Source organism: Dama dama, chromosome 11 (genome assembly GCF_033118175.1).
Source record: "Dama dama isolate Ldn47 chromosome 11, ASM3311817v1, whole genome shotgun sequence".
NCBI lineage: Eukaryota > Metazoa > Chordata > Mammalia > Artiodactyla > Cervidae > Dama > Dama dama.
Window position 1 is genome coordinate 98,616,242 of NC_083691.1, and position 8,070 is coordinate 98,624,311.

Genomic DNA, 8,070 nt, shown 5'->3' on the forward strand with positions numbered 1-8,070 from the left:
GTCCTCCTGCTAGTTTAAAATAGGATCATTAACATGAGAATCAGAATTTCAGCTTCTTGTGAAAAGGTGGGTCCCCAGGAGACAACAATTGGCCAGACTGTGCGGTGACCGCCCCTTCAGACACCCTGGGTGCCCTCCTGTGTGCCCCGCCCCATCACCCCCACCTGCCTTCCTGCATCAGGGGCTGAGACCAGCTGTCATGCAGAATGGTGACTGAGTGGGACACGTTCTCAGCTCAGCTCTTGTCACTTGTTTGGATGCCTGTCTGGGTCCACAGACCTGTGTCATCTTGGTGTAAGGCAGGGTCCTTGCTAGGGTCATTCACTTTAAAAGAACAAACAAAAAATTTATTGAGGAATGATTGACAAATATGATTGTATATATTTAAAATGTATAGGGACTTCTCTAGCAGTCCAGTGGTTAAAACTCAGCTTCCAGAGCAGGGGTCACAGGTTTGATCCCTGGTCAGGGAGCTAACAATCCACATGCTATGCAGCATGACCAAAAAAACTCCCAAATAAACAGTTTAAAAGAAAAATCCAGTTTAAACAAATATAAAAGTACAATGTATAATGTGATTTGACACACATATACATTGTAGAATGATTATCATTGTAGAATCACTGTAGAGTGGTTATACATTGTAGAATGATTGTAGATCAAGGTAATGAACAAAGGGAGAAACCTTAAACTGAGTGATATGCCATAACAAAGTATACTAATCATCAAGAAAAGTATCTTTGTCCCCCAGTGTCCATAAAATCAAACCCATATAAATAAGGGCCTATTCTATAGAGTCTCAAATTCAAGCTGGAAACAAGTGACATTTTTGTAATGTGGAAAGTAAGGTTTTTTTATATTTTCTTTTTTTTTTTAATATATTTTCTATAAGTCATTTAATTTAATCATACAGAAGAGTGGCCTCAACATAAAATCCGTCTCCAAGCTGAATGCCAAAGATGACCTTGAATAGTGATAACTTCTCCCTCTCCTACTTCAGATTTAACGCCACCCAAAAACCTGTACCAGTTTGGGGAGAGGCCGTTATTTTGCAAAATGTACTTGTTGTTTCTCAGTCTGCGGGTGGGGCCATTTAGGGAACAGCCATGTTTGCACAGTCAGGTTTTTGGCGGAAAGTTGTTTTTGCAAGAGACACTCATGTAGTGTGTTCGTAGGACTGCTGCCCTGTTGGCAGCGAGATGAAATGCCGTTAGAAGGTGAAAGGTAGCATCTGCAGCTCAGATACTCAGAGCCTCGATGTTGAAAAGAAATAGACAAATCCTAAAGAGAGCCAGGACCAACATGACACAGTTCAAGTCACGTGTTTTTGTCTTGTTGGATCCAAGAGGATTCTGCTGAGGTTATTTTCTTGCTTCCCTAGTAGATCTAGAGGAGATCCATGAAACTACTTTTCCTCTGCATGTTTCTCCTCTGATTGTTCAGTTATCTATAGATCAATTAAATACTATTTATATTGAAGTATAATTGATTTACAATGTATTGGTTTTTGAGGTACAGCAAAGAGCTTCAGATTTATATGTGTATATTCTTTTTTTCATGGGCTTCCCTGGTGGCTCAGCAGTGCAGAATCCACCTGCTAAGGCAGGAGACTTGGGTTCAGTTCCTGGGTTGGGAAGATTCCCTGGAGAAGGAAATGGCAGCCAACTCCAATATTCTTGTTTGGAGAATCCCATGTACAGAGGAACCTGGTGGGCTGCAGTCCATGGAGTCACAAAAGAGCTGGACGCACTTAGGAACTAAACAACAGCAATTCTTTCTCACTGTAGTTTATTAGAAAATACTGATACAGTTCCCTGTGCTGCATGGTAGGTCCTTGTTATATATTTAATATATAACAGTATGTGTCTGTTAATCTCAACTCCTCATTTATCCCTCCCCCACTCCCTTTCCCCTTTGGTAACCATGAGTTTGATTTCTATATGAGTCTATTTCTGTTTTATAAATAAGTTCATTTGTATCATATTTTAGATTCCACATATAACTGATATCATAGCGGTATTTGTCTTTGTCTGGGTTACTTCACTTCCTACAATAATCTCTAGGTCCATCCATGTTGCTGCAAATGGCATTATTTCATTCTTTTTTGTGCTTGAGTAATATTACATTGTATATATGCACCACAGCTTCTTTATCCAATCATCTTTCGATGAACGCTTAGGTTGCTTCCATGCCTAGGCTATTGTACATAGTACTGCTATGAACATAGAGGTGCATGTTTCATTAATTAACTAATTTAAAGTCAGTCTTAAAGCATTCATGTGCCAGGGCCTCACCAACATCTGGGTGCAGATTGTGGGACCCAGAGGTAGGGAGTGGAAATGGGACCGGGGGTGGGAGTTTTGGAGAGAATAAAAGAAGGAGTCAGGCCAAATGGCTGAAAGGAACATGCAAACTCAAGGAAAGGCCTGAGGGGTGCTGCAGCCTGTGGACAGGTCAGTACCAGTCACCCTCACTCTGAGCTGGGTTCTGGGGTGCAGATTTACTGCACTTCCTGCCACTTCTTCCTCTCTCACAGAACCCCTCTCTCCATCTCCCCCAGGTAACCTCCTCTGGGTGCATGGAAAGACTCGGAATATGGAGATCCAGTCTTAGTTGGCCCTTAGCGGTATATAACCTTGACCCAGATGCTCTGCTGCTCTGGATGGTGGTTTCTTTTTATGTACAAGTGAAAAGAATGATCAGAGGTGACTTAGGGCTCCTCCTAGTTCCAAGGGCCCTCAGTTCTGGGCTTATGATATTGGCCTATTTTTCAGTTCACCTGCATAGCTGTTTGCCTTGAAACAAGTGGTGCCAAACTTAGCCTGTGCATTTGCTAAGATAAACAAAATGACAAAATGTTTTCTACAATTGTGTTTAGCTTTTGCACAATTCCTAGGACTCCTTTAAGTGGTTTTGCAGTGGTTGGTGGAGGCCAACGTCATAAACAAGGGCACAGATGCCTGCAGGCTGTCAGGACTGAGTCCTAGCCCCGTTACTTCCTGTTGTTGTTGTTTAGTTGCTAAGTTGTGTCTGACTTTTTCGACCCCATGGACTGTAGCCCTCCAGTCTCCTCTGTCTATGGGATTTCCCAGGCAAGAATACTGGAGCAGGTTGCCATTCCTTTTCCAGGGTATCTTCCCAACCCAGAAATCGAACATGCGTCTCCTGCATTGGCAGGCGGATTCTTTACCACTGAGTCACCAGGGAAACCCACTTACTTCCTAGTTTTGTGAATTTAAGCAACTTAATTAAAATCTCTTGCCTCAGTTTCCTCCTGCGTCAAAGAAGTAAAATCAGTGTCTCAACCTTTTAGGGTCGTCATGAAGATTAAATTAATTAATATGTATGAATCTCTTCTTGGGATGCCTGACAGAACATGAATGTTCTGGGGGTGCTAGCTATATTTACTATTATTTCAATCTTATTTGCAATTATAGAAAAATAGCAGAGGCCTGGAGAATGGTTTTAAAATGCTGGGCTGGCAAATCCAGAAGGGGATGTTCAGTAGGAGGTAGCCTGTGACAGGGGGCGATCGTGATTTACCATTTAGATCCCCTTCTTGCTCTCCAGATGTTTCTGATCTTAGAAATAAAACCAGAATTACTTCACACCATGCTGCAAAACACAGTCCAGACTGTCTTCACTTCCTTACCACCCACTCATCCTTGGCAAATGGCCATGTTGCCTTTTCTGACGCCACTCCTCTAAAATGTCCCTTGTGAAGGCGGCTGGTGACCCAGCTGGTAAACCCCAGTAGCTTCTACTTACCCCTCATCCCTCCTGATCTTGCTGATGTCACCTGATCTTTCTCTTATATTCTAATGTTCATGTTCCCTTCCTGCCATAGAGCATGACCTCTGTGTCTCTTAACAGCTCTCGTCCAGTAGGGTCAAGTCATTTTACTCCTAAATATCTCCTTCCCTGTGCTTTCTGCTTTGGCTTGGAGAACTGCCGTCAGCCCCATCTCTGGCCTCAAAATCTCAACACAACTTTTGCCTTCCTCCACTCACCTCTCCCTGTGTGTGTGTGCTAAGTTGCTTCAGTTGTGTCCAAATCTTTGCAACCCTGTGGACTGTAGCCTGCCAGGCTCCTCAGTCCATGGGGTTCTCCAGGCAAGGATACTAGGGTGGGTTGCCATGCCCTTCTCCAGGGAATCTTCCCAATCCAGGAATTGAACCCAGGTCTCCTTTATTGCCAGCAGATTCTTTTCCCATCTGAGCCACCAGCGAAACCCCACCTGTCCCTGTAACAGCCCTAAATTGGGGCCAATTAGTTCTCACTTGGAGGAGCCACCCTCCCTCCCCTGCCATCCACTGCCCTGGCTGCCACCAGGAAGATCTCCTGACCCTTAGCTCTGACCAGTCATTCTCAAAAATGTCCAGTGACTTCACATTATCTACTGAATTAAGTCCAAACTCTTTATTTAAAAAAAATTTTTAAATGTTTTTAATTGGAGGATCATCGCTTTACAATGTTGTGTTGGTTTCTGCTGTATAACAACTCAAATCAACCATAAGTATATCTATAAATATCCTCTTGACCCTCCCTCCATCCCCCATCCCAAACTCCTTATGTGAGTGCCAAATCCTCCCCCTGGGATCCCCCTGCAAAAAAGGGGACCCCAAGCCCCAATCTTTCTATGCAGCCTCATTTCTTGTTCTAGCCCCTCACCCCAGACAAACGGAAGGGCTGAATTCAGTCTGGGCCAGATGGTGCCCGGTGCCAGAACACAGTAAGCCCTCCGCAAATATTTGTCCAGCAGGAAGGAAATACGATCCATTGTCAGATAGCAACTATGGCAAATGCCAAAATTCACGAGGAAGGAGCTTCCTAAATATTTGTTCTTTTCTGTAGAGGCCAAGATGATGATAACTTTTTTCCCCAGAGCTTGGAAGAGGAAGAAACTGGCACGTACTTTCCCCACTAAGTGGAGGCTTTCACTTGAAAGGAGAAATTATTTCAGGTTTCTGGGCAGAAGGTACCTTTACAATTACAATAACATTTGACAGACACTAAAATGTAATGTGCCTTTAGAGGAGGGCAATGAAACGGTGAATTATAAGGACCATTAGATGATGGGAAGGGAGTTTTTTTCTTCCCTCTTTATCAGATTTTTCTAATAAAGACTCAATTCTCATTTGAGGCAAGTTCTTTTGGGCACTTTCCCAATACAATTCCAATTTATTTTTCCATTATCTGGGAGCAGTTCTTAGATTTTTTTTTTTTTTTTTTCATTAGAAACCCACAGTGCCACATCCTGCTAGAAGTGTCAGGGTTCCATTCTCCAACACTGCTGAGCATCACCCTCCCTGCCTCTCTGTTGTTGCTGAATGGCAACATAAATGTGGCCAGTAAGATAGGATTCAGGGTGGAAAATTAGAAAACTGATAAAAAAAATACACACACACACACACACACACATATCCCATAGGGAGTTCTATAAATGCTGAAATGCAAGAGGATTTATCCATGTAATCTCATGTCCTGGGTTTGGGGAGGATTAACAGAATGGGGAAACTGTGATCATCACAATTAGAAATAGGTCATTTTTGTCCTCTCTAAGATGGTTTAAGACATGTATATCCGTAAGTCACACATTGATTGAAACTTTACCTTTCTTGCATCTTGGGCCACCTTGATGAGGTTTGGCATCTTGGTCTCTTTACTCCATCAATCCATGCTCAATTGTCTTAAATTCAAGTTTCAAACTGAAAATAAGTATAACTACCTACTTTTCTCGGGCTTCCCTGATGGCTCAGTGGTAAAGAATCCACCTGCCACTGCAGGAGAAATGGGTTTGATCCCTGAGTTGGGAACATCCCCTGGAGAAGAGAATGGCAACCGACTCCAATATTCTTGGCTGGAAAATCCCGTGGCCAGTCCATGGGGTCGCAAAGAGTTGGACATGACTAAGTGACTAACAATAGCAACCTACTTTTTTCAGCTAGTAGGTGACAGGAGTATGGCGTAACGGAGAGCAAAAGACACTGTGGATAATCTAAGGAGCCTGTTTATGTCTTTGATTCCAGAATGTTTTAGCTTTCCCATTTGAATGGGCATATGTCATTTTTTGAGAGCTCAGTTTTCATGAAAACAATGGTCCTGGGGACTTCCCTGGCAGCACAGCAGTTAAGACTCTGCACTTTCACTGAAGGGGCATGGGTTCCATCCCTGATCGGGGAACTAGATCCCTCATCGCCCACAGCACATGACCACAAAACATTTAAAAAGTGACAACAACAGTGATCAAGTCCTATTTATGAAGACCTGAGCTGCCTTCCCCAAACGCCTGACCCCTCTGCTCTGCCCTTTGTACAAAGTCATGTGATGGAAAGTTCTGAGAAGAGCAGGAACTCAAACCTGTAGCCTCATGGACAAGTTCAAGTCTGTTTGTCCCTGACCTGTCAGCAGCAGGTACCCGCTCCCCACAGCCGCTGGGTCCCAAAGGCAGCTCCTGCCCCTGCCTCAGCCTCTGCTCCTCCCCCACCTGCTGCTCTGACCCTTTTCTGGACTCACTTCTGTGTTGCTGCTTAGTCTCTCAGTCTTGTCCAATTCTTTGCAGCCCCGTGGATTATAGCCCACCAGTCTTCTCTGTCCATGGAATTCTCCAGGCAGGAATACTGCAATGGGTAGCCATTCCCTTCTCCAGGGCTTCTTTCCAACCCAGAGATCGAAACTGTGTCTCCTGCACCGGCAGGCGGATTCTTTACCACTGAGCCACCCAGGAAGCCCCCACTTCTGTTTACTTTTAATCTTTCGGCTTCTTCCTCTCTGCTCATGGCTTCTGCCTACCTCATCTCCTGTCTCCACTTCTGCCCTGACAGCAAATGAGACTACATGTCTTTGTTTCAAAGATGTTTGAAGAAGAGATTTGATGAGTCCCCTTGGTCTCAGCTCTGTTTAAGTCACACCCACAGAGAGGTCCGTGTGTCAGGGCCCTATGTCCTGGGACATCGGCTAGTCTGTAAAACAGCTGGGCCATCTATCTCACTGTTATGAATCAGCACTTTTGATTTTTTGCCTACCTGTGTATCACTTGATTAATAATAGGATCATGAGTACTCAATACTCATTTAGCTGGTTTGGTGTGTGGAAGCCTTGTTGTTATTTAGTTGCTCAGCTGTGTCCGATTTTTTGTGACCCCATAGACAGTAGCCCGCAAGTCTCCTCTGTCCATGAGATTCTCCAGGCAAGAAGACTGGAGTGGGTAGCCAGTCCCTCCTCCAGGGATCTTCCCCACCCAGGGATCCAACGTGCGTCTCTTGCATCTCCTGCATTGGCAGGCAGATTCTTTACCACAAAGCCACCTGGGAGGCTTTAGATAAGCTGGAGTCTTTAGGAGGAAAACCAACAGGAACAGAAGGTTCTCAATGATGAAAGGATGGGGCAAGTATTCAGCTGGTTAAAGAAGTCAGCATCTAGGGAAAGGAAGATGGTTCAAGGCTGAGAACCAGGCCTGCCCCACCTCCCCACAACAAAAAGGAACAGGAACACAGTGGGCACAAGGCTTGAGCTCCTCTAGAAGGAGGCCTCTGTGTTTGCACTCATGCATGTTCAGGCACCTCTTTTAAAACTGTTCTCTTGTCCCTTAGCCTGGGAAGGATTTGCCTACTTCTCCATTACCTCCAGGATAAGATACATGCTGCGGCCCCTCCATGCCTTCCCATGCAGAGCCAGAGGCAGGTCAGTCTTATGATGTGTCACTTCAATAAGCACTTTTAAATTCACAAAGCAAATTGCTATCCAAAAGCGTTGTAGAGAGTTCTGACAGAATTAATTTTATGAAACACTCTGTGGAGGCTGTCTTGGAATGTTTCATTGACATTTCCGTGCACCAAGATTTTCTATTCCAAGGACATTCCTGATTTCTTACACCATTTCTACTTTCCCGAATGCCTTCTATAGAGACCAACTTGAGCAAGGCTATTGAGTGGAGTGTTCAGAATTCTGGAAGATTCTTTTCCCTGAAGAGACACCTTAGCTCTCACTCTCTTACATTTTTGAAGCAATGGGACACTTTCAGTAGCATCTGAGACACTAAAGTTAGCTTGTCCACTGATTGACGTGTTT

At 44.2% G+C, this 8,070-nt stretch overlaps 1 long non-coding RNA gene across 1 annotated transcript; it reads right to left on the reverse strand.

The window, feature by feature from the left end:
• Positions 1 to 269: 269 nt before the first annotated feature.
• LOC133065170 (uncharacterized) lies at positions 270 to 6,666 on the reverse strand. Its single transcript, XR_009694866.1, has 3 exons — positions 6,517 to 6,666; positions 5,614 to 5,689; positions 270 to 324 (listed from the first exon to the last, which is right to left on the reverse strand). It is a non-coding gene; the product is annotated as an uncharacterized LOC133065170 (long non-coding RNA).
• Positions 6,667 to 8,070: the final 1,404 nt, after the last annotated feature.